This window comes from Microtus pennsylvanicus, chromosome 7, assembly GCF_037038515.1.
Source record: "Microtus pennsylvanicus isolate mMicPen1 chromosome 7, mMicPen1.hap1, whole genome shotgun sequence".
In the NCBI taxonomy this organism is placed as follows: domain Eukaryota; kingdom Metazoa; phylum Chordata; class Mammalia; order Rodentia; family Cricetidae; genus Microtus; species Microtus pennsylvanicus.
The window spans coordinates 61,439,033-61,465,038 of NC_134585.1; positions in this window are offsets into that span (position 1 = coordinate 61,439,033).

Here is a 26,006-nt window from a genome sequence, read left to right on the forward strand (position 1 = left end):
AGCAGAGTGAAGAAAGTGTGTTCCTAGAGCAGAGTGAAGACAGTGTGTTCCTTTTGCAGAGTGAAGACAGTGTGTTCCTAATGCAGAGTGAAGACAGTATGTTCCTACAGCAGAGTGAAGACAGTGTGTTCCTAGAGCAGAGTAAAGACAGTGTGTTCCTAGAGCAGAGTGAAGACATTGTGTTCCTAGAGCAGAGTGAAGACAGTGTGTTCCTAACGCAGAGTGAAGGCAGTGTGTTCCTATAGCAGAGTGAAGACAGTTTGTTCCTAGAACAGAGTGAAAACAGTGTATTCCTAACGCAGAGTGAAGACAGTATGTTCCTAGAGCACAGTGAAGATAGTGTGTTCCTAGAGCAAGTGAAAACCCTGTCTTTCTAGACCAGAGGGAAGACAGTGTGTTTCTAGAGCAGAGTGACGACAGTGTGTTCCTAGAGCAGAGTGAAGACAGTGTGTTCTTAACGCAGAGTGAAGACAGTGTGTTCCTAATGCAGAGTGAAGACAGTGTGTTCCTAATGCAGAGTGAAGACAGTGTGTTCCTAGAGCAGAGTGAAGACAGTGTGTTCCTAATGCAGAGTGAAGACAGTGTGTTCCTAGAGCAGAGTGAAGGCAGTGTGTTCCTAACGCAGTGTTGTCTTGTATGTGCATGGAGCAGAGTGACGACAGTGTGATCCTAATGCAGAGTGAAAACAGTGTGTTCCTAGATTAGAGTTAAGAAAATGTGTTCCTAGAGCAGAGTGAAGACAGGGTGTTCCTAATGCAGAGTTGCAGTGTATGTGCATGGAGCAGAGTGAAGACAGTGTGTTGCTAAAGCAGAGTGAAGACAGTGTGTCCTAACGCAGAGTTGCGGTGTATGTGCAAGGAGCAGAGTGAAGACAGTGTGTTGCTAAAGCAGAGTGAAGACAGTATGTTCTTAACGCAGAGTGAATACAGTGTGTTCCTAACGCAGAGTTGTCTTGTATGTGCATGGAGCAGAGTGAAGACAGTGTGATCCTAATGCAGAGTGAAGACAGTGTGATACTAACCCAGAGTGAAGACAGTGTGTTCCTAGAACAGAGTGAAAACAGTGTGTTCCTAGAGCAGAGTGAAGACAGTGTGTTTGTAGAGCAGAGTGAAGACAGTGTGTTCCTAAAACAGAGTGAAGACAGTGTGTTCCTAATGCAGAGTGAAGACAGTGTGTTCCTAATGCAGAGTGAAGACAGTGTGTTCCTAATGCAGAGTGAAGACAGTGTGTTCCTAGAGCAGAGTAAAGACAGTGTGTTTCTAGAACACAGTTGCGGTGTATGACATGGAGCATAGTGAAGACAGTGTGTTCCTAACGCAGAGTGAAGACAGTGTGTTCCTAGAGCAGAGTGAAGAGAGTGTGTTCCTACAGCTGAGTGAAAACAGTGTGTTCCTAGAGCAGAGTGAAAACAGTGTGTTCCTATTGCAGAGTGAAGACAGTGTGTTCCTAATGCAGAGTGAAAACAGTATGATCCTGGAGCAGAGTTAAGACAGAGTGTTCCTAGAGCAGATTGAAGACAGTGTGTTCCTAAGCAGAGTGAAAACAGAATGTTCCTAGAGCAGAGTGAAGACAGTGTGTTCCTAGAGCAGAGTGAAGACAGTGTGTTCTTAACGCAGAGTGAAGACAGTGTGTTCCTATCACAGAGTTGCAGTGTATGTGCATGGAGCAGAGTGAAGACAGTTTCTTCCTAGAGCAGAGTGAAGACAGTGTGTTCCTAAGGCAGAGTTGCAGAGTATGTGCATGGAGCAGAGTGAAAACAGTGTACTCCTAACGCAGAGTGAAGACAGTATGTTCCTAGAGCAGAGTGATGATAGTGTGTTCTTAGAGCAGAGTGAAAACCCTGTCTTCCTAGACCAGAGTGAAAACAGTGTGTTTCTAGAGCAGAGTGAAGACAGTGTGTTCCTATCGCAGAGTTTCAGTATGTGCATGGAACAGAGTGAAGACAGTGTGTTTCTAGAGCAGAGTGACGACAGTGTGTTCCTAGAGTAGAGTGAAGACAGTGTGTTCCTAATGCAGAGTGAAGACAATGGGTTCCTAATGCAGAGTGAAAACAGTGTGTTCCTGTTCAGAGTGAAGACAGAGTGTTCCTAGAGCAGAGTGAAGACATTGTGATCCTAATGCAGAGTGAAGACTGTGTGTTCCTAGAGAATAGTGAAAACAGTGTGTTCCTAATGCAGAGTGGAAACAGTGTGTTCCTAATACAGAGTTGTCTTGTATGTGCATGGAGCAGCGTGAAAACAGTGTGATCCTAATGCAGAGTGAAGACAGTGTGTTCCTAGTGCAGAGTGAAGAAAGTATGTGCCTAAGGCAGAGTGAAGACAGTGTGTCCTATCGCAGAGTTGCGGTATATGTGCATGGAGCAGAGTGAAGACAGTGTGTTGCTAACGCAGAGTGAAGACAGTATGTTCCTCACACAGAAGGAAGACAGTGTGTTCCTAACGCAGAGTTGCTGTGTATGTGCATGGAGCAGAGTGAAGACAGTGTGATCCTAATGCAGAGTGAAGACAGTGTATTCCTAAAGTAGAGTGAAGACAGTGTGTTCCTAGAGCAGAGTGAAGACAGTGTGTTCCTAGAGCAGAATGAAGACAGTGTGTTCCTATTGCAGAGTGAAGACAGTGTGTTCCTATGCAGGTTGAAGACAGTATGTTCCTAGAGCAGAGTGAAGACAGTGTGTTCCTGAGCAGAGTGAATACAGTGTGTTCCTAATGCAGAGTGAAGACAGTGTGTTCCTAGAGCAGAGTGAAGACAGTGTGTTCCTAAGGCAGAGTTGTCTTGTATGTGCATGGAGCAGAGTGAAGAAAGTATGTTCCTAAAGCAGAGTGAAGACAGTGTGTCTAATGCAGAGTTGCGGTGTATTTGCATGGAGCAGACTGAAGACAGTTTGTTCCTAGATCAGAGTGAAGACAGTGTGTCCCTAGAGCAGAGTAAAGACAGTGTGTTACTAATGCAGAGTGAAGACAGTGTGTTCCTAATGCAGAGTTAAGACAGTGTGTTCCTAACGCAAAGTGAAAACCGTGTGTTCCTAATGCAGAGTGAAGGCAGTGTGTTCCTAATGTAGAGTGAAAAGAGTGTGTTCCTGGAGGAGAGTGAAGACAGTGTGTTCCTAATGCAGAGTTGCGGTGTATGTGCATGGAACAGAGTGAAGACAGTGTGATCCTAATGCAGAGTGAAGACAGTGTGTTCCTAAAGTAGAGTGAAGACAGTGTGTTCCTAGAGCAGAATGAAGACAGTGTGTTCCTATTGCAGATTGAAGACAGTGTTTTTCTAATGCAGAGTGAAGAAAGTATGTTCCTAGAGCAGACTGAAGACAGTGTGTTCCTGAGCAGAGTGAAGACAGTGTGTTCCTAGAGAAGAGTGAAGACGGTTTGTTCCTAGAGCAGAGTGAAGACAGTCTGTTCCTAGAACAGAGTGAAGACAGTGTGTTCCTACAGCAGAGTGAAGACAGTCTGTTCCTAGAACAGAGTGAAAACAGTGTATTCCTAACACAGAGTGAAGACAGTGTGTTCCTAGAGCAGAGTGAAAATAGTGTATACCTAGAGCAGTGAAAACACTGTCTTCCTAGACCAGAGTGAAGACAGTGTGTTTCTAGAGCAGAGTGAAGACAGTGTGTTCCTATCGCAGATTTGCTTTATGTGCATGGAGCATAGTTAAGACAGTGTGATCCTAATGCAGAGTGAAGACAGTGTGTTCCTAGAGGAAGTGAAGAAAGTATGTTCCTAATGCAGAGTGAAGACAGTGTGTTCCTAATGCAGAGTGAAGAGAGTGTGTTCCTAACGCAAAGTGAAGACAGTGTGTTCCTAATACAGAGTGAAGACAGTGTGTTCCTAATGTAGAGTGAAAAGAGTGTGTTCCAAGAGCAGAGTGAAGACAGTGTTTCCTAATGCAGAGTTGCAGTGTATGTGCATGTAGCAGAGTGAAGACAGTGTGTTCCTAATGCAGAGTGAAGACAGTGTGTTCTTAGAGCAGAGTGAATACAGTTTGTTCCTAGAGCAGAGTGAAGACAGTGTTTTCCTAGAGCAGAGTGAAGACAGTGTGTTCCTATTGCAGAGTGAAGACAGTGTGTTCCTAATGCAGGGTAAAGACAGTATGTTCCTAGAGCAGAGTGAAGACAGTGTGTTCCTGAGCAGAGTGAAGACAGTGTGTTCCTAACGCAGAGTGAAGACAGTGTGTTCCTAGAGCAGAGTGAAGACAGTCTGTTCCTAGAACAGAGTGAAAACAGTGTATTCCTAACGCAGAGTGAAGACAGTATGTTCCTAGAGCAGAGTGAAGATAGTGTATTCCTAGAGCAGAGTGAAAACCCTGTCTATCTACACCACAGTGAAGTCAGTGTGTTTCTAGAGCAGAGTGAAGACAGTGTGTTCCTATTGCAGAGTTGCAGTATGTGAATGGAGCAGAGTGAAGACAGTGTGTTTCTAGAGCAGAGTGACGACAGTGTGTTCCTAGAGCAGAGTGAAGACAGTGTGTTCCTAACGCAGAGTGAAGACAGTGTGTTCCTAATGCAGAGTGAAGACAGTGTGTTCCTAACGCAGAGTTGTCTTGTATGTGCATGGAGCAGAGTGAAGACAGTGTGTTCCTAGAGCAGAGAGAAGACAGTGTGTTCCTAGAGCAGAGTGAAGACAGTGTGTTCCTAGAGCAGAGTGAAGACAGTGTGTTCCTAACGCAGAGTGAAGACAGTGTGTTCCTATCACAGTGTTGCAGTGTATGTGCATGGAGCAGAGTGAAGACAGTTTGTTCCTAGAGCAGAGTGAAGACAGTGTGTTCCTAGAGTAGAGTAAAGACAGTGTGTTCTTAACGCAGAGTGAAAACAGTGTTTTCCTAATACAGAGTGAAGACAGTGTGTTCCTAATGCAGAGTGAAGACAGTGTGTTCCTAACGCAAAGTGAAGACAGTGTGTTCCTATTGAAGAGTGAAGACAGTGTGTTTCTAATGAAGAGTAAAAAGAGTGTGTTCCTAGAGCAGAGTGAAGACAGTGTGTTCCTAATGCAGAGTTGCAGTGTATGTGCATGGAGCAGAGTGAAGACAGTGTGTTCCTATGGCAGAGTGAAGACAGTGTGTTCCTAATGCAGAGTGAAGACAGTGTGTCCCTAACGAAGAGTGAAGACAGTGTGTTCCTAGAGCAGAGGAAAGACAGTGTGTTCCTAGTTCACAGTGAACACAGTGTGTTCCTAACGCAGAGTGAAGACAGTGTGTTCCTAGAGCAGAGTGAAGACAGTCTGTTCCTAGAACAGAGTGAAAACAGTGTATTCCTAATGCAGAGTGAAGACAGAATGTTCCTAGAGCAGAGTGAAAACCCTGTCTTCCTAGACAAGAATGAAGACAGTGTGTTTCTTGAGCAGAGTGAAGACAGTGTGTTCCTATCGCAGAGTTGCAGTATGTGCATGGAACAGAGTGAAGAAAGTGTGTCTCTAGAGCAGAGTGACGACACAGTGTTCTTAGAGCAGAGAAAGACAGTGTGTTCCTAAGGCAGCGTGAAGACAGTGTGTTCCTAGAGCAGAGTGAAGATAGTGTGTTCCTTGGGCAGAGTAAAAACACTGTCTTCCTAGACCAGAGAGAAGACATTGTGTTTCTAGAGCAGAGTGAAGACAGTGTGTTCCTAACGCAGAGTGAAGACAGTATGTTCCTAGAGCAGAGTGAAGACCGTGTGTTCCTATCGCAGAGTTGCAGTATGTGCATAGAGCAGAGTGAAGACAGTGTGTTTCTAGAGCAGAGTGACGACAGTGTGTTCCTAGAGCAGAGTGAAGACAGTGTGTTCCTAATGCAGAGTGAAGACAGTGTGTTCCTAATGCAGAGTGAAGACAGTGTGTTCCTAATGCAGAGTGAAGACATTGTGATCCTAATGCAGAGTGAAGACAGTGTGTTCCTAATGCAGAGTGAAGACAGTGTGTTCCTAATGCAGAGTGAAGACATTGTGATCCCAATGCAGAGTGAAGACAGTGTGTTCCTAGAGCAGAGTGAAAACAGTGTGTTCCTAGATCAGAGTGAAGACAGTGTGTTCCTAGAGCAGAGTGAAGACAGTGTGTTCCTAACGCAGAGTTGTCTTGTATGTGCATGGAGCAGAGTGAAGACAGTGTGGTCCTAATGCAGAGTGAAGACAGTGTGTTCCTAGAGCAGAGTGAAGACAGTGTGTTCCTAGAGCAGAGTGAAGATAGTGTGTTCCTAACGGAGAGTGAAGACAGTGTGTTCCTATCACAGAGTTGCAGTGTATGTGCATGGAGCAGAGTGCAGACTGTTTGTTCCTAGAGCAGAGTGAAGACAGTGTGTTCCTAGAGCAGAGTAAAGACAGTGTGTTCCTAACGCAGAGTGAAGACAGTGTGTTCCTAATGCAGAGTGAAGGCAGTATGTTCCTAATGCAGAGTGAAGACAGTGTGTTCCTAACGCAAAGTGAAGACAGTGTGTTCCTATTGCAGAGTTAAGACAGTGTGTTTTAATGCAGAGTTGCAGTGTATGTGCATGGAGCAGAGTGAAGACAGTGTGTTCCTATTGCAGAGTGAAGACAGTGTGTTCCTAATGAGAGTGAAGACAGTATGTTCCTAGAGCAGAGTGAAGACAGTGTGTTCCTGAGCAGAGTGAAGACAGTGTGTTCCTAGAGCAGAGTGAAGACAGTGTGTTCCTAGAGCAGAGTGAAGACAGTGTGTTCCTAACGCAGATTGAAGACAGTGTGTTCCTAGAGCAGAGTGAAGACAGTCTGTTCCTAGAACAGAGTGAAAACAGTGTATTCCTAACGCAGAGTGAAGACAGTATGTTCCTAGAGCAGAGTGAAGATAGTGTGTTCCTAGAGCAGAGTGAAAACCCTGTCTTCCTACACCAGAATTAAATCAGTGTGTTTCTAGAGCAGAGTGAAGACAGTGTGTTCCTATCGCAGAGTTGCAGTATGTGCATGGAGCAGAGTGAAGACAGTGTGTTTCTAGAGCAGAGTGACGACAGTGTGTTCCTAGAGCAGAGTGAAGACAGTGTGTTCCTAACGCAGAGTGAAGACAGTGTGTTCCTAGAGCAGAGTGAAAACAGTGTGTTCCTAGAGAAGAGTGAAGACAGCGTGTTCCTAGAGCAGAGTGAAGACAGTGTTTTCCTAACGCAGAGTGAAGACAGTGTGTTCCTAGAGCAGAGTGAAGACAGTCTGTTCCTAGAAGAGAGTGAAAACAGTGTATTCCTAAGGCAGAGTGAAGACAGCGTGATCCTAATGCAGAGTGAAGACAGTGTGTTCCTAGAAGAAGTGAAGAAAGTATGTTCCTAACGCAGAGTGAAGACAGTGTGTCCTAACGCAGAGTTGCGGTGTATGTGCATGGAGCCGAGTGAAGACAGTGTGTTGCTAACGCTGAGTGAAGACAGTATGTTCCTAACGCAGAGTGAAGACAGTGTGTTCTTAACGCAGAGTTGCTGTGTATGTGCATGGAGCAGAGTGAAGTCAGTGTGTTCCTAGAGCAGAGTGAAGACAATGTGTTCCTAGAGCAGAGTGAAGACAATGTGTTCCTAGAGCAGAGTGAATACAGTCTGTTTCTAACGCAGAGTTGCGGTGTATGTGCATGGAGCAGAGTGAAGACAGTGTGATCCTAATCCAGAGTGAAGACAGTGTGTTCCTAGACCAGAGTGAAAACAGTGTGTTCCTATTGCAGAGTGAAGACAGTGTGTTCCTAATGCAGAGTGAAGACAGTATGTTCCTGGAGCAGAGTGAACACAGAGTGTTCCTTAGGCAGAGTGAAGACAGTGTGTTCCTAAGCAGAGTGAAGACAGTGTGTTCCTAGAGCAGAATGAAGACAGTGTGTTCCTAGAGCAGAATGACGACAGTGTGTTCCTAACGCAGAGTGAAGACAGTGTGTTCGTATCGCAGAGTTGCAGTGTATGTGCATGGAGCAGAGTGAAGACAGTTTGTTCCTAGAGCAGAGTGAAGACAGTATGTTCCTAGAGCAGAGTGAAGACAGTGTGTTCCTAACGCAGAGTGAAGACAGTGTGCTCCTAGAGCAGAGTTGCGGTGTATGTGCATGGAGCATAGTAAAGACAGTGTGTTCCTAGAGCAGAGTGAAGACAGTGTTTTCCAAGAGGAGAGTGAGGACAGTGTGTTCCTACAGCAGATTGAAAACAGTGTGTTCCTAACGCAAAGTGAAGGCAGTGCGTTCCTAAAGCAGAATGAACACATTGTGTTCCTCATGCAGAGTGAAGACAGTGTGTTCCTAATGCAGAGTGAAGACATTGTGATCCTAATGCAGAGTGAAGACAGTGCGGTCTTAGATCAGAGTGAAAACAGTGTGTTCCTAACGCAAAGTGAAGACAGTGTGTTCCTAATGCAGAGTGAAGACAGTGTGTTCTTAATGTAGAGTGAAAAGAGTGTGTTCATAAAGCAGAGAGAAGACAGTGTGTTCCAAATGCAGAGTGAAGACAGTGTGTTCCTATTGGAGAGTTGCGGTGTATGTGCATGGAGCAGAGTGAAGACAGTGTGATCCTAATGCAGAGTGAAGACAGTGTGTTCCTAGAGAAGAGTGAAAACAGTGTGTTCCTAGAGCAGAGTGAAGACAGTGTGTTCCTAGAGCAGAGTGAAGACAGTGTGTTCCTATTGCAGAGTGAAGACAGTGTGTTCATAGAGCAGAGTGAAAACAGTGTATTCCGAACGAAGAGTGAAGACAGCGTGATCCTAATGCAGAGTGAAGACAGTGTATTCCTAGAAGAAGTGAAGAAAGTATGTTCCTAACGCAGAGTGAAGACAGTGTGTTCTTAACGCAGAGTTGCTGTGTATGTGCATGGAGCAGAGTGAAGTCAGTGTATTCCTAGAGCAGAGTGAAGACAAAGTGTTCCTAGAGCAGAGTGAAGACACTGTGTTCCTAACGCAGAGTTGCGGTGTATGTGCATGGAGCAGAGTGAAGACAGTGTGATCCTAATCCAGAGTGAAGACAGTGTGTTCCTAGAGCAGAGTGAAAACAGTGTGTTCCTATTGCAGAGTGAAGACAGTGTGTTCGTAATGCAGAGTGAAGACAGTATGTTCGTGGAGCAGAGTGAACAGAGAGTGTTCCTTAGGCAGAGTGAAGACAGTGTGTTCATAAGCAGAGTGAAGACAGTGTGTTCCTAGAGCAGAGTGAAGACAGTGTGTTCCTAACGCAGAGTGAAGGCAGTGTGTTCGTATCGCAGAGTTGCAGTGTATGTGCATGTGGCAGAGTGAAGACAGTTTGTTCCTAGAGCAGAGTGAAGACAGTATGTTCCTAGAGCAGAGTGAAGACAGTGTGTTCCTAACGCAGAGTGAAGACAGTGTGCTCCTAGAGTAGAGTGAAGACAATGTGTTTCTAATGTAGAGTTGCGATGTATATGCATGGAGCAGAGTGAAGACAGTATGATCATAATGCAGATTGAAGACAGTGTGTTCCTAGAGCAGAGTGAAGACAGTGTGTTCCTAGAGCAGAGTTGCGGTGAATGTGCATGGAGCATAGTAAAGACAGTGTGTTCCTAGAGCAGAGTGAAGACAGTGTTTTCCAAGAGCAGAGTCAAGACAGTGTGTTCCTACAGCAGATTGAAAACAGTGTGTTCCTAACGCAAAGTGAAGACAGTGCGTTCCTAAAGCAGAGTGAAGACATTGTGTTCCTAATGCAGAGTGAAGACAGTGTGTTCCTAATGCAGAGTGAAGACAGTGTGTTCCTAATGCAGAGTGAATACATTGTGATCCTAATGCAGAGTGAAGACAGTGTGTTCCTAGAGCAGAGTGAAAACAGTGTGTTCCTAACGCAAAGTGAAGACAGTGTGTTCCTAATGCAGAGTGAAGACAGTGTGTTCTTAATGTAGAGTGAAAACAGTGTGTTCCTAAATCAGAGTGAAGACAGTGTGTTCCTAATGCAGAGTGAAGACAGTGTGTTCCTAATGCAGAGTTGCCATGTATGTGCATGGAGCAGAGTGAAGACAGTGTGATCCTAATGCAGAGTGAAGAAAGTGTGTTCCTAGAGCAGAGTGAAAACAGTGTATCCTAGAGCAGAGTGAAGACAGTGTGTTCCTAGAGCAGAGTGAAGACAGTGTGTTCCTATTGCAGAGTGAAGACAGTGTGTTCCTAGAGCAGAGTGAAAACAGTGTATTCCTAACGAAGAGTGAAGACAGCGTGATCCTAATGCAGAGTGAAGGCAGTGTGTTCCTAGAAGAAGTGAAGAAAGTATGTTCCTAACACAGAGTTGCGGTTTATGTGCATGGAGCAGAGTGAAGACAGTGTGTTGCTAACGCAGAGTGAAGACAGTATGTTCCTAACCCAGAGTGGAGACAGTGTGTTCTTAACGCAGAGTTGCTGTGTATGTGCATGGAGCAGAGTGATGTCAGTGTGTTCCTAGAGCAGAGTGAAGACAATGTGTTCCTAGAGCAGAGTGAAGACAGTGTGTTCCTAACGCAGAGTTGCGGTGTATGTGCATGGAGCAGAGTGAAGACAGTGTGATCCTAATCCAGAGTGAAGACAGTGTGTTCCTAGAGCAGAGTGAAAACAGTGTGTTCCTATTGCAGAGTGAAGACAGTGTGTTCCTAATGCAGAGTGAAGACAGTATGTTCCTGGAGCAGAGTGAAGACAGAGTGTTCCTAGAGCAGAGTGAAGACAGTGTGTTCCTAATACAGAGTGAAGACAGTATGTTCCTGGAGCAGAGTGAACACAGAGTGTTCCATAGGCAGAGTGAAGACAGTGTGTTCATAAGCAGATGAAGACAGTGTGTTCCTAGAGCAGAGTGAAGACAGTGTGTTCCTAGAGCAGAGTGAAGACAGTGTGTTCCTAACGCAGAGTGAAGACAGTGTGTTCGTATCGCAGAGTTGCAGTGTATGTGCATGGAGCAGAGTGAAGACAGTTTGTTTTTAGAGCAGAGTGAAGACAGTATGTTCCTAGAGCAGAGTGAAGACAGAGTGTTCCTAGAGCAGAGTGAAGAGAGTGTGTTCCTAACGCAGAGTGAAGACAGTGTGTTCCTAATGCAGAGTGAAGATAGTGTGTTTCTAGAGCAGAGTAAAGTCATTGAGTTCCTAGACCAGAGTGAAGACAGTGTGTTCCTAACGCAGAGTGAAGAGAGTGTGTTCGTATCGCAGAGTTGCAGTGTATGTGCATGGAGCAGAGTGAAGACAGTTTGTTTTTAGAGCAGAGTGAAGACAGTATGTTCCTAGAGCAGAGTGAAGACAGAGTGTTCCTAGAGCAGAGTGAAGAGAGTGTGTTCCTAACGCAGAGTGAAGACAGTGTGTTCCTAATGCAGAGTGAAGATAGTGTGTTTCTAGAGCAGAGTAAAGTCATTGAGTTCCTAGAGCAGAGTGAAGACAGTGTGTTCCTATAACAGAGTGAATACAGTGTGTTCCTAGAGTAGAGTGAAGACAGTGTGTTTCTAATGTAGAGTTCTGATTTATGTGCATGGAGCAGAGTCAAGACAGTGTGATCCTAATGCAGAGTGAAGACAGTGTGTTCCTAGAAGAAGTGAAGAAAGTATGTTCCTAACGCAGAGTGAAGACAGTTTGTCTTAACGCAGTTGCTGTGTTTGTGCATGGAGCATAGTGAAGACAGTGTGTTTTTAATGCAGAGTGAAGACAGTATGTTCCTAGAGCAGAGTGAAGTCAGTGTGTTCCTAGAGCAGAGTGAAGACAATGTGTTCCTAGAGCAAAGTGAAGACAGTGTGTTCCTAATGCAGAGTTGCGGTGTATGTGCATGGAGCAGAGTGAAGACAGTGTGATCCTAATCCAGAGTGAAGACAGTGTGTTCCTAGAGCAGAGTGAAAACAGTGTGTTCCTATTGCAGAGTGAAGACAGTGTGTTCCTAATGCAGAGTGAAGACAGTATGTTCCTGGAGCAGAGTGAAGACAGAGTTTTCCTAGAGCAGAGTGAAGACAGTGTGTTCCTAATACAGAGTGAAGACAGTATGTTCCTGGAGCAGAGTGAACACAGAGTATTCCTTAGGCAGAGTGAAGACAGTGTGTTCATAAGCAGATGAAGACAGTGTGTTCCTAGAGCAGAGTGAAGACAGTGTGTTCCTAGAGCAGAGTGAAGACAGTGTGTTCCTAACGCAGAGTGAAGACAGTGTGTTCGTATCGCAGAGTTGCAGTGTATGTGCATGGAGCAGAGTGAAGACAGTTTGTTTTTAGAGCAGAGTGAAGACAGTATGTTCCTAGAGCAGAGTGAAGACAGAGTGTTCCTAGAGCAGAGTGAAGACAGTGTGTTCCTAACGCAGAGTGAAGACAGTGTGTTCCTAATGCAGAGTATAGATAGTGTGTTTCTAGAGCAGAGTAAAGTCATTGAGTTCCTAGAGCAGAGTGAAGACAGTGTGTTCCTATAACAGAGTGAATACAGTGTGTTCCTAGAGTATAGACAGTGTGTTTCTAATGTTGAGTTCCGATTTATGTGCATGGAGCAGAGTCAAGACAGTGTGATCCTAATGCAGCGTGGAGACAGTGTGTTCCTAGAAGAAGTGAAGAAAGTATGTTCCTAAGGCAGAGTGAAGACAGTTTGTCTTAACGCAGTTGCTGTGTATGTGCATGGAGCAGAGTGAAGACAGTGTGTTTTTAATGCAGAGTGAAGACAGTATGTTCCTAGAGCAGAGTGAAAAAAGTGTGTTCCTAACGCAGAGTGAAGACAGTGTGTTCGTATCGCAGAGTTGCAGTGTATGTGCATGGAGCAGAGTGAAGACAGTTTGTTCCTAGAGCAGAGTGAAGAAAGTATGTTCCTAACCCTGAGTGAAGACAGTGTGTCCTAACACAGAGTTGCGGTGTATGTGCATGGAGCAGAGTGAAGACAGTGTGTTGCTAACGCAGAGTGAAGACAGTATGTTCCTAACGCAGAGTGAATACAGTGTGTTCCTAACGCAGAGTTGCTGTGTATGTGCATGGAGCAGAGTGAAGACAGTGTGTTCCTAGAGCAGAGTGAAGACAATGTGTTCCTAGAGCAGAGTGAAGACAGTGTGTTCCTAACGCAGAGTTGGGGTGTATGTGCATGGAGCAGAGTGAAGACAGTGTGATCCTAATCCAGAGTGAAGACAGTGTGTTCGTAGAGCAGAGTGAAAACAGTTTGTTCACATTACAAAGTGAAGACAGTGTGTTCCTAACTTAGAGTGAAGACAGTATGTTTCTGGAGCAGGGAGAACACAGAGTGTTCCTAGAGCAGAGTGAAGACAGTGTGTTCCTAAGCAGAGTTGAAGACAGTGTGTTCCCAGAGCAGAGTGAAACAGTGTGTTCCTAGAGCAGAGTGAAGAAAGTGTGTTCCTAACGCAGAGTGAAGACAGTGTGTTCGTATCGCAGAGTTGCAGTGTATGTGCATGGAGCAGAGTGAAGACAGTTTGTTCCTAGAGCAGAGTGAAGACAGTATGTTCCTAGAGCAGAGTGAAGACGGTGTGTTCCTAAGCAGAGTGAAGACAGTGTGCTCCTAGAGTATAGTGAAGACAGTGTGTTTCTAATGTAGAGTTGCGATGTATGTGCATGGAGCAGAGTGAAGACAGTGTGATCCTAATGCAGAATGAAGAAAGTGTGTTCTTAGAGCAGAGTGAAGACAGTGTGTTCCTAGAGCAGAGTTGCGGTGTATGTGCATGGAGCATAGTAAAGATAGTGTGTTCCTAACGCAGAGTGAAGACAGTGTGTTCCTAGAGCAGAGTGAAGACAGTGTGTTCCTACAGCAGATTGAAAACAGTGTGTTCCTAACGCAAAGTGAAGACAGTGCGTTCCTAAAGCAGAGTGAAGACAGTGTGTTCCTAATGCAGAGTGAAGACAGTGTGTTCCTAATGCAGAGTGAAGACAGTGTGTTCCTAATGCAGAGTGAAGACATTGTGATCCTAATGCAGAGTGAAGACAGTGTGTTCCTAGAGAAGAGTGAAAACAGTGTGTTCCTAAGGCAAAGTGAAGACAGTGTGTTCCTAATGCAGAGTGAAGACAGAGTGTTCTTAATGTAGAGTGAAAACAGTGTGTTCCTAAAGCAGAGTGAAGACAGTGTGTTCCTAATGCAGAGTGAAGACAGTGTGTTCCTAATGCAGAGTTGCCGTGTATGTGCATGGAGCAGAGTGAAGACAGTGTGATCCTCATGCAGAGTGAAGAAAGTGTGTTCCTAGAGCAGAGTGAAAACAGTGTGTTCCTAGAGCAGAGTGAAGACAGTGTGTTCCTAGAGCAGAGTGAAGACAGTGTGTTCCTATTGCAGAGTGAAGACAGTGTGTTCCTAGAGCAGAGTGAAAACAGTGTATTCCTAACGAAGAGTGAAGACAGCGTGATCCTAATGCAGAGAGAAGGCAGTGTGTTCCTAGAAGAAGTGAAGAAAGTATGTTCCTAACGCAGAGTGAAGACAGTGTGTCCTAACGCAGAGTTGCGGTGTATGTGCATGGAGCAGAGTGAAGACAGTGTGTTGCTAACGCAGAGTGAAGACAGTATGTTCCTAACCCAGAGTGGAGACAGTGTGTTCTTAACGCAGAGTTGCTGTGTATGTGCATGGAGCAGAGTGATTTCAGTGTGTTCCTAGAGCAGAGTGAAGACAATGTGTTCCTAGAGCAGAGTGAAGACAGTGTGTTCCTAACGCAGAGTTGCGGTGTATGTGCATGGAGCAGAGTGAAGACAGTGTGATCCTAATCCAGAGTGAAGACAGTGTGTTCCTAGAGCAGAGTGAAAACAGTGTGTTCCTATTGCAGAGTGAAGACAGTGTGTTCCTAATGCAGAGTGAAGACAGTATGTTCCTGGAGCAGAGTGAAGACAGAGTGTTCCTAGAGCAGAGTGAAGACAGTGTGTTCCTAATACAGAGTGAAGACAGTATGTTCCTGGAGCAGAGTGAACACAGAGTGTTCCATAGGCAGAGTGAAGACAGTGTGTTCATAAGCAGATGAAGACAGTGTGATAATAGAGCAGAGTGAAGACAGTGTGTTCCTAGAGCAGAGTGAAGACAGTGTGTTCCTAACGCAGAGTGAAGACAGTGTGTTCGTATAGCAGAGTTGCAGTGTATGTGCATGGAGCAGAGTGAAGACAGTTTGTTTTTAGAGCAGAGTGAAGACAGTATGTTCCTAGAGCAGAGTGAAGACAGAGTGTTCCTAGAGCAGAGTGAAGAGAGTGTGTTCCTAACGCAGAGTGAAGACAGTGTGTTCCTAATACAGAGTGAAGATAGTGTGTTTCTAGAGCAGAGTAAAGTCATTGAGTTCCTAGAGCAGAGTGAAGACAGTGTGTTCCTATAACAGAGTTAATACAGTGTGTTCCTAGAGTAGAGTGAAGACAGTGTGTTTCTAATGTAGAGTTCTGATTTATGTGCATGGAGTAGAGGCAAGACAGTGTGATCCTAATGCAGAGTGAAGACAGTGTGTTCCTAGAAGAAGTGAAGAAAGTATGTTCCTAACGCAGAGTGAAGACAGTTTGTCTTAACGCAGTTGCTGTGTATGTGCATGGAGCAGAGTGAAGACAGTGTGTTTTTAATGCAGAGTGAAGACAGTATGTTCCTAGAGCAGAGTGAAGTCAGTGTGTTCCTAGAGCAGAGTGAAGACAATGTGTTCCTAGAGCAAAGTGAAGACAGTGTGTTCCTAATGCAGAGTTGCGGTGTATGTGCATGGAGCAGAGTGAAGACAGTGTGATCCTAATCCAGAGTGAAGACAGTGTGTTCCTAGAGCAGAGTGAAAACAGTGTGTTCCTATTGCAGAGTGAAGACAGTGTGTTCCTAATGCAGAGTGAAGACAGTATGTTCCTGGAGCAGAGTGAAGACAGAGTGTTCCTAGAGCAGAGTGAAGACAGTGTGTTCCTAATACAGAGTGAAGACAGTATGTTCCTGGAGCAGAGTGAACACAGAGTATTCCTTAGGCAGAGTGAAGACAGTGTGTTCATAAGCAGATGAAGACAGTGTGTTCCTAGAGCAGAGTGAAGACAGTGTGTTCCTAGAGCAGAGTGAAGACAGTGTGTTCCTAACGCAGAGTGAAGACAGTGTGTTCGTATCGCAGAGTTGCAGTGTATGTGCATGGAGCAGAGTGAAGACAGTTTGTTTTTAGAGCAGAGTGTAGACAGTATGTTCCTAGAGCAGAGTGAAGACAGAGTGTTCCTAGAGCAGAGTGAAGACAGTGTGTTCCTAACGCAGAGTGAAGACAGTGTGTTCCTAATGCAGAGTATAGATAGTGTGTTTCTAGAGCAGAGTAAAGTCATTGAGTTCCTAGAGCAGAGTGAAGACAGTGTGTTCCTATAACAGAGTGAATACAGTGTGTTCCTAGAGTAGAGTGAAGACAGTGTGTTTCTAATGTAGAGTTCCGATTTATGTGCATGGAGCAGAGTCAAGACAGTGTGATCCTAATGCAGCGTGAAGACAGTGTGTTCCTAGAAGAAGTGAAGAAAGTATGTTCCTAAGGCAGAGTGAAGACAGTTTGTCTTAACGCAGTTGCCTGTATGTGCATGGAGCAGAGTGAAGACAGTGTGTTTTTAATGCAGAGTGAAGACAGTATGTTCCTAGAGCAGAGTGAAAAAAGTGTGTTCCTAACGCAGAGTGAAGACAGTGTGTTCGTATCGCAGAGTTGCAGTGTATGTGCATGGAGCAGAGTGAAGACAGTTTGTTCCTAGAGCAGAGTGAAGAAAGTATGTTCCTAACCCTGAGTGAAGACAGTGTGTCCTAACACAGAGTTGCGGTGTATGTGCATGGAGCAGAGTGAAGACAGTGTGTTGCTAACGCAGAGTGAAGACAGTATGTTCCTAACGCAGAGTGAATACAGTGTGATCCTAACGCAGAGTTGCTGTGTATGTGCATGGAGCAGAGTGAAGACAGTGTGTTCCTAGAGCAGAGTGAAGACAATGTGTTCCTAGAGCAGAGTGAAGACAGTGTGTTCCTAACGCAGAGTTGGGGTGTATGTGCATGGAGCAGTGTGAAGACAGTGTGATCCTAATCCAGAGTGAAGACATTGTGTTCGTAGAGCAGAGTGAAAACAGTTTGTTCACATTACAGAGTGAAGACAGTGTGTTCCTAACTTAGAGTGAAGACAGTATGTTTCTGGAGCAGGGTGAACACAGAGTGTTCCTAGAGCAGAGTGAAGACAGTGTGTTCCTAAGCAGAGTTGAAGACAGTGTGTTCCCAGAGCAGAGTGAAACAGTGTGTTCCTAGAGCAGAGTGAAGACAGTGTGTTCCTAACGCAGAGTGAAGACAGTGTGTTCGTATCGCAGAGTTGCAGTGTATGTGCATGGAGCAGAGTGAAGACAGTTTGTTCCTAGAGCAGAGTGAAGACAGTATGTTCCTAGAGCAGAGTGAAGACGGTGTGTTCCTAAGCAGAGTGAAGACAGTGTGCTCCTAGAGTAGAGTGAAGACAGTGTGTTTCTAATGTAGAGTTGCGAAGTATGTGCATGGAGCAGAGTGAAGACAGTGTGATCCTAATGCAGAATGAAGAAAGTGTGTTCTTAGAGCAGAGTGAAGACAGTGTGTTCCTAGAGCAGAGTTGCGGTGTATGTGCATGGAGCATAGTAAAGATAGTGTGTTCCTAACGCAGAGTGAAGACAGTGTGTTCCTAGAGCAGAGTGAAGACAGTGTGTTCCTACAGCAGATTGAAAACAGTGTGTTCCTAACGCAAAGTGAAGACAGTGCGTTCCTAAAGCAGAGTGAAGACAGTGTGTTCCTAATGCAGAGTGAAGACAGTGTGTTCCTAATGCAGAGTGAAGACAGTGTGTTTCTAGAGCAGAGTGACGACAGTGTGTTCCTAGAGCAGAGTGAAGACAGTGTGTTCCTAAAGCAGAGTGAAGACAGTGTGTTCCTAATGCAGAGTGAAGACATTGTGATCCTAATGCAGAGTGAAGGCAGTGTGTTCCTAGAGTAGAGTGAAAACACTGTGGTCCTAATGCTGAGTGAAGACAGTGTGTTCCTAGAGCAGAGTGAAGACAGTGTGTTCCGAACGCAGAGTTGTCTTGTATGTGCATGGAGTAGAGTGACGACAGTGTGATCCTAATGCAGAGTGAAGACAGTGTGTTTCTAGAGCAGAGTGAAGAAAGTATGTTCCTAACGCTGAGTGAAGACAGTGTGTCCTAACACAGAGTTGCGGTGAATGTGCAATGAGCAGAATGTAGACAGTGTGTTGCTAACGCAGAGTAAAGACAGTATGTTCCTAACGCAGAGTGAATACAGTGTGTTCCTAACTCAGAGTTGCTGTGTATGTGCATGGAGCAGAGTGAAGACAGTGTGTTCCTAGAGCAGAGTGAAGACAATGTGTTCCTAGAGCAGAGTCAAGACAGTGTGTTCCTAACGCACAGTTGGGGTGTATGTGCATGGAGCAGTGTGGAGACAGTGTGACCCTAATCCAGAGTGAAGACAGTGTGTTCCTAGAGCAGAGTGAAAACAGTGTGTTCCTATTGCAGAGTGAAGACAGTGTGTTCCTAACTTAGAGTGAAGACAGTATGTTCCTGGAGCAGGGTGAACACAGAGTGTTCCTAGAACAGAGTGAAGACAGTGTCTTCCTTAGCAGAGTGAAGACAGTGTGTTCCTAGAGCAGAGTGAAGACAGTGTGTTCCTAGAGCAGAGTGAAGACAGTGTGTTCCTAACGCAGAGTGAAGACAGTGTGTTCGTATCGCAGAGTTGCAGTGTATGTGCATGGAGCAGAGTGAAGACAGTTTGTTCCTAGAGCAGAGTGAAGACAGTATGTTCCAAGAGCAGAGTGAAGACGGTGTGTTCCTAAGCAGAGTGAAGACAGTGTGCTCCTAGAGTAGAGTGAAGACAGTGTGTTTCTAATGTAGAGTTGCGATGTATGTGCATGGAGCAGAGTGAAGACAGTGAGATCCTAATGCAGAATGAAGACAGTGTGTTCCTAGAGCAGAGTGAAGACAGTGTGTTCCTAGAGCAGAGTTGCGGTGTATGTGCATGGAGCATAGTAAAGACAGTGTGTTCCTAACGCAGAGTGAAGACAGTGTGTTCGTATCGCAGAGTTGCAGTGTATGTGCATGGAGCAGAGTGAAGACAGTTTGTTCCTAGAGCAGAGTGAAGACAGTATGTTCCAAGAGCAGAGTGAAGACGGTGTGTTCCTAAGCAGAGTGAAGACAGTGTGCTCCTAGAGTAGAGTGAAGACAGTGTGTTTCTAATGTAGAGTTGCGATGTATGTGCATGGAGCAGAGTGAAGACAGTGAGATCCTAATGCAGAATGAAGACAGTGTGTTCCTAGAGCAGAGTGAAGACAGTGTGTTCCTAGAGCAGAGTTGCGGTGTATGTGCATGGAGCATAGTAAAGACAGTGTGTTCCTAACGCAGAGTGAAGACAGTGTGTTCCTAGAGCAGAGTGAAGACAGTGTGTTCCTACAGCAGATTGAAAACAGTGTGTTCCTAACGCAAAGTGAAACAGTGCGTTCCTAAAGCAGAGTGAAGACATTGTGTTCCTAATGCAGAGTGAAGACAGTGCGTTCCTAATGCAGAGGGAAGACAGTGTGTTCCTAACGCAGAGTGAAGACAGTGTGTTTCTAAAGTAGAGTGAAGACAGTGTGTTTCTAATGTAGACTAGCGATGTATGTGCATGGAGCAGAGGGAAGACAGTGTGATCCTAATGCAGAATGAAGACAGTGAGTTCCTAGAGCAGAGTGAAAACAGTGTGTTCCTAGAGCAGATTTGCCGTGTATGTGCATGGAGCATAGTAAAGACAGTGTGTTCCTAACACAGAGTGAAGACAGTGTGTTCCTTGAGCAGAGTGAAGAGAGTGTGTTCTTACAGCAGAGTGAAAACAGTGTGTTCCTAACGCAAAGTGAAGACAGTGCGTTCCTAAATCAGAGTGAAGACATTGTGTTCCTAATGCAGAGTGAAGACAGTGTGTTCCTAATGCAGAGTGAAGACAGTGTGTTCCTAACGCAGAGTGAAGACAGTGTGTTCCTAAAGTAGAGTGAAGACAGTGTGTTTCTAATGTAGAGTTGCGATGTATGTGCATGGAGCAGAGTGAAGACAGCGTGATCCTAATGCAGAATGAAGACAGTGAGTTCCTAGAGCAGAGTGAAGACAGTTTGTTCCTAGAGCAGATTTGCCGTGTATTTGCATGGAGCATAGTAAAGACAGTGTGTTCCTAACGCAGAGTGAAGACAGTGTGTTCCTTGAGCAGAGTGAAGACAGTGTGTTCCTACAGCAGAGTGAAAACAGTGTGTTCCTAACGCAAAGTGAAGACAGTGCCTTCCTAAGCAGAGTGAAGACATTGTGATCCTAATGCCGAGTGAAGACAGTGTGTTCCTAGAGCAGGGTAAAAACAGTGCGTTCCTAATGCAGAGTGATGACAGTGTGTTCCTAGAGCAGAGTGAAGACATTGTGTTCCTAACCCAGAGTTGTCTTGTAAGTGCATGGTGCAGAGTGAAGACAGTGTGATCCTAATGCAGAGTGAAGACAGTGTGTTCCTAGAGCAGAGAGAAGACAGTGTGTTCCTAGAGGAGAGTGAGGACAGTGTGTTCCTAGAGCAGACTGAAGACAGTCTGTTCCTTTTGCAGAGTGAAGACAGTGTTTTCCTAATGCAGAGTGAAGACAGTATGTTCCTAGAGCAGAGTGAAGACAGTGTGTTCTAAGGCAGAGGGAAGACAGTGTGTTCCTATCACAGCGTTGCAGTATGTGCATGGAGCAGAGTTAAGACAGTGTGTTTCCAGAGCAGAGTGACGACAGTGTGTTCCTAGAGCAGAGTTAAGACAGTATGTTCCTAAAGCAGAGTGAAGACAGTGTGTTCCTAATGCAGAGTGAAGACATTGTGATCCTAATGCAGAGTGAAGACAGTGTGTTCCTAACGCAAAATGAAGACAGTGTTTTCCTAATGCAGAGTGAAGATAGTGTGTTCCTAATGTAGAGTGAAAAGAGTGTTTTCCTAGAGCAGAGTGAGGACAGTGTGTTTCTAATGTAGAGTCAAGACAGTATGTTCCTAGAGCATAGGGAAGACAGTGTGATCCAAATGCAGAGCGAAGACAGTATTCTTAGAGCAGAGAGAAGACAGTGTGTTCCTAGAGGAGAGTGAAGACAGTGTGTTCCTAGAGCAGACTGAAGACAGTGTGTTCCTATTGCAGAGTGAAGACAGTGTGTTCCTAATGCAGAGTGAAGACAGTATGTTCCTAGAGCAGAGTGAAAACAGTGTGTTCTAGGGCAGAGGGAAGACAGTGTGTTCCTATCGCAGAGTTTCAGTATGTGCATGGAGCAGAGTTAAGACAGTGTGTTTCTAGAGCAGAGTGACGACAGTGTGTTCCTAGAGCAGAGTGAAGACAGTGTGTTCCTAAAGCAGAGTGAAGACAGTGTGTTCCTAATGCAGAGTGAAGACTTTGTGATCCTAATGCAGAGTGAAGACAGTGTGTTCCTAGAGTAGAGTGAAAACAGTGTGGTCCTAATGCTGAGTGAAGACAGTGTGTTCCTAGAGCAGAGTAAAGACAGTGTGTTCTGAACGCAGAGTTGTCTTGTATGTGCATGGAGTAGAGTGAAGACAGTGTGATCCTAATGCAGAGTGAAGACAGTGTGTTTCTAGAGCAGAGTGAAGAAAGTATGTTCCTAACGCTGAGTGAAGACAGTGTGTCCTAACACAGAGTTGCGGTATACGTGCAATGAGCAGAATATAGACAGTGTGTTGCTAACGCAGAGTGAAGACAGTATGTTCCTAAAGCAGAGTGAATACAGTGTGTTCCTAACGCAGAGTTGCTGTGTATGTGCATGGAGCAGAGTTAAGACAGTGTGTTCCTATAGCAGAGTGAAGACAATGTGTTCCTAGAGCAGAGTCAAGACAGTGTGTTCCTAACGCACAGTTGGGGTGTATGTGCATGGAGCAGTGTGGAGACAGTGTGATCCTAATCCAGAGTGAAGACAGTGTGTTCCTAGAGCAGAGTGAAAACAGTGTGTTCCTATTGCAGAGTGAAGACAGTGTGTTCCTAACTTAGAGTGAAGACAGTATGTTCCTGGAGCAGGGTGAACACAGAGTGTTCCTAGAGCAGAGTGAAGACAGTGTGTTCCTTAGCAGAGTGAAGACAGTGTGTTCCTAGAGCAGAGTGAAGACAGTGTGTTCCTAGAGCAGAGTGAAGACAGTGTGTTCCTAACGCAGAGTGAAGACAGTGTGTTCGTATCGCAGAGTTGCAGTGTATGTGCATGGAGCAGAGTGAAGACAGTTTGTTCCTAGAGCAGAGTGAAGACAGTATGTTCCTAGAGCAGAGTGAAGACGGTGTGTTCCTAAGCAGAGTGAAGACAATGTGCTCCTAGAGTAGAGTGAAGACAGTGTGTTTCTAATGTAGAGTTGCGATGTATGTGCATGGAGCAGAGTGAAGACAGTGTGATCCTAATGCAGAATGAAGACAGTGAGTTCCTAGAGCAGAGTGAAGACAGTGTGTTCCTAGAGCAGATTTGCCGTGTATTTGCATGGAGCATAGTAAAGACAGTGTGTTCCTAACGCAGAGTGAAGACAGTGTGTTCCTTGAGCAGAGTGAAGACAGTGTGTTCCTACAGCAGAGTGAAAACAGTGTGTTCCTAACGCAAAGTGAAGACATCGCGTTCCTAAGCAGAGTGAAGACATTGTGATCCTAATGCCGAGTGAAGACAGTGTGTTCCTAGAGCAGGGTAAAAACAGTGCGTTCCTAATGCAGAGTGAAGACAGTGTGTTCCTAGAGCAGAGTGAAGACAGTGTGTTCCTAACCCAGAGTTGTCTTGTAAGTGCATGGTGCAGAGTGAAGACAGTGTGATCCTAATGCAGAGTGAAGACAGTGTGTTCCTAGAGCAGAGAGAAGACAGTGTGTTCCTAGAGGAGAGTGAAGACAGTGTGTTCCTAGAGCAGACTGAAGACAGTGTGTTCCTATTGCAGAGTGAAGACAGTGTTTTCCTAATGCAGAGTGAAGACAGTATGTTCCTAGAGCAGAGTGAAGACTGTGTGTTCCTAGAGCAGACTGAAGACAGTGTGTTCCTATTGCAGAGTGAAGACAGTGTTTTCCTAATGCAGAGTGAAGACAGTGTGTTCCTAGAGCAGAGTGAAAACAGTGTGGTCCTAATGCTGAGTGAAGACAGTGTGTTCCTAGAGCAGAGTGAAGACAGTGTGTTCCTAACGCAGAGTTGTCTTGTACGTGCATGTAGTAGAGTGAAGACAGTGTGATCCTAATGCAAAGTGAAGACAGTGTGTTTCTAGAGCAGAGTGAAGAAAGTGTGTTCCTAACGCTGAGTGAAGACAGTGTGTCCTAACACAGAGTTGCGGTGTATGTGCAATGAGCAGAATGTAGACAGTGTGTTGCTAACGCAGAGTGAAGACAGTATGTTCCTAACGCAGAGTGAATACAGTGTGTTCCTAACGCAGAGTTGCTGTGTATGTGCATGGAGCAGAGTGAAGACAGTGTGTTACTAGAGCAGAGTGAAGACAATGTGTTCTTAGAGCAGAGTGAAGACAGTGTGTTTCTAACGCAGAGTTGGGGTGTATGTGCATGGAGCAGTGTGAAGACAGTGTGATCCTAATCCAGAGTGAAGACAGTGTGTTCCTAGAGCAGAGTGAAAACAGTGTGTTCCTATTGCAGAGTGAAGACAGTGTGTTCCTAACTTAGAGTGAAGACAGTATGTTCCTGGAACAGGGTGAACACAGAGTGTTCCTAGAGCAGAGTGAAGACAGTGTGTTCCTTAGCAGTGAAGACAGTGTGTTCCTAGAGCAGAGTGAAGACAGTGTGTTCCTACAGCAGAGTGAAGACAGTGTGTTCCAAACGCAGAGTGAAGACAGTGTGTTCGTATCGCAGAGTTGCAGTGTATGTGCATGGAGCAGAGTGAAGACAGTTTGTTCCTAGAGCAGAGTGAAGACAGTATTCCTAGAGCAGAGTGAAGACAGTGTGTTCCTAAGCAGAGTGAAGGCAGTGTGCTCCTAGAGTAGAGTGAAGACAGTGTGTTTCTAATGTAGAGTTGCGATGTATGTGCATGGAGCAGAGTGAAGACAGTGTGATCCTAATGCAGAATGAAGACAGTGTGTTCCTAGAGCAGAGTGAAGACAGTGTGTTCCTAGAGCAGAGTTGCGGTGTATGTGCATAGTAAAGACAGTGTGTTCCTAACGCGGAGTGAAGACAGTGTGTTCCTAGAGCAGAGTGAAGACAGTGTGTTCCTACAGCAGATTAAAAACAGTGTGTTCCTAACGCAAAGTGAAGACAGTGCGTTCCTAAAGCAGAGTGAAGACATTGTGTTCCTAATGCAGATTGAAGACACTGTGTTCCTAATGCAGAGTGAAGACAGTGTGTTCCTAACGCAGAGTGAAGACAGTGTGTTTCTAAAGTAGAGTGAAGACAGTGTGTTTCTAATGTAGAGTTGCGATGTATGTGCATGGAGCAGAGTGAAGACAGTGTGATCCTAATGCAGAATGAAGACAGTGAGTTCCTAGAGCAGACTGAAGACAATGTGTTCCTAGAGCAGATTTGCCGTGCATGTGCATGGAGCATAGTAAAGACAGTGTGTTCCTAACACAGAGTGAAGACAGTGTGTTCCTTGAGCAGAGTGAAGAGAGTGTGTTCCTACAGCAGAGTGAAAACAGTGTGTTCCTAACGCAAAGTGAAGACAGTGCGTTCCTAAAGCAGAGTGAAGACATTGTGTTCCTAATGCAGAGTGAAGACAGTGTGTTCCTAATGCAGAGTGAAGACAGTGTGTTCCTAACGCAGAGTGAAGACAGTGTGTTCCTAACGTAGAGTGAAGACAGTGTGTTTCTAATGTAGAGTTGCGATGTATGTGCATGGAGCAGAGTGAAGACAGTGTGATCCTAATGCAGAATGAAGACAGTGAGTTCCTAGAGCAGAGTGAAGACAATGTGTTCCTAGAGCAGATTTGCCGTGTATGTGCATGGAGCATAGTAAAGACAGTGTGTTCCTAACGCAGAGTGAAGACAGTGTGTTCCTTGAGCAGAGTGAAGACAGTGTGTTCCAACAGCGGAGTGAAAACAGTGTGTTCCTAATGCAAAGTGAAGACAGTGCGTTCCTAAGCAGAGTGAAGACATTGTGATCCTAATGCCGAGTGAAGACAGTGTGTTCCTAGAGCATGGTGAAAACAGTGCGTTCCTAATGCAGAGTGAAGACAGTGTGTTCCTAGAGCAGAGTGAAGACAGTGTGTTCCTAACCCAGAGTTGTCTTGTAAGTGCATGGAGCAGAGTGAAGACAGTGTGATCCTAATGCAGAGTGAAGACAGTGTGTTCCTAGAGCAGAGAGAAGACAGTGTGTTCCTAGAGGAGAGTGAAGACAGTTTGTTCCTAGAGCAGACTGAAGACAGTGTGTTCCTATTGCAGAGTGAAGACAGTGTGTTCCTAATGCAGAGTGAAGAGAGTTTGTTCCTAGAGCAGACTGAAAACAGTGTGTTCTAGGGCAGAGGGAAGACAGTGTGTTCCTATTGCAGAGTTGCAGTATGTGCATTGAGCAGAGTTAAGACAGTGTGTTTCTAGAGCAGAGTGATGACAGTGTGTTCCTAATGCAGAGTGAAGACACTGTGAACCTAATGCAGAGTGAAGACAGTGTGTTCCTAGAGCAGAGTGAAAACAGTGTGGTCGTAATGCTGAGTGAAGACAGTGTGTTCCTAGAGCAGAGTGCAGACAGTGTGTTCCTAACGCAGAGTTGTCTTGTATGTGCATGGAGTAGAGTGAAGACAGTGTGATCCTAATGCAGAGTGAAGACAGTGTGTTTCTAGAGCAGAGTGAAGAAAGTATGTTCCTAACGCTGAGTGAAGACAGTGTCCTAACACAGAGTTGAGGTGTATGTGCAATGAGCAGAATGTAGACAGTGTGTTGCTAACGCAGAGTAAAGACAGTATGTTCCTAACGCAGAGTGAATACAGTGTGTTCCTAACGCAGAGTTGCTGTGTATGTGCATGGAGCAGAGTGAAGACAGTTTGTTCCTAGAGCAGAGTGAAGACAGAATGTTGCTAGAGCAGAGTGAAGACGGTGTGTTCCTAAGCAGAGTGAAGACAGTGTTCTCCTAGAGTAGAGTGAAAACAGTGTGTCCCTGACGCAAAGTGAAGACACTGTGTTCCTAATGCAGAGTGAAGACAGTGTGTTTCTAGAGCATAGTAAAGACAGTGTGTTCCTAATGCAGAGTGAAGACAGTGTGTTCCTAATGCAGAGTGAAGACAGTATGTTCCTAGAGCAGAGTGAAGACAGTGTGTTCTAGGGCAGAGGGAAGACAGTGTGTTCCTATCACAGAGTTGCAGTATGTGCAT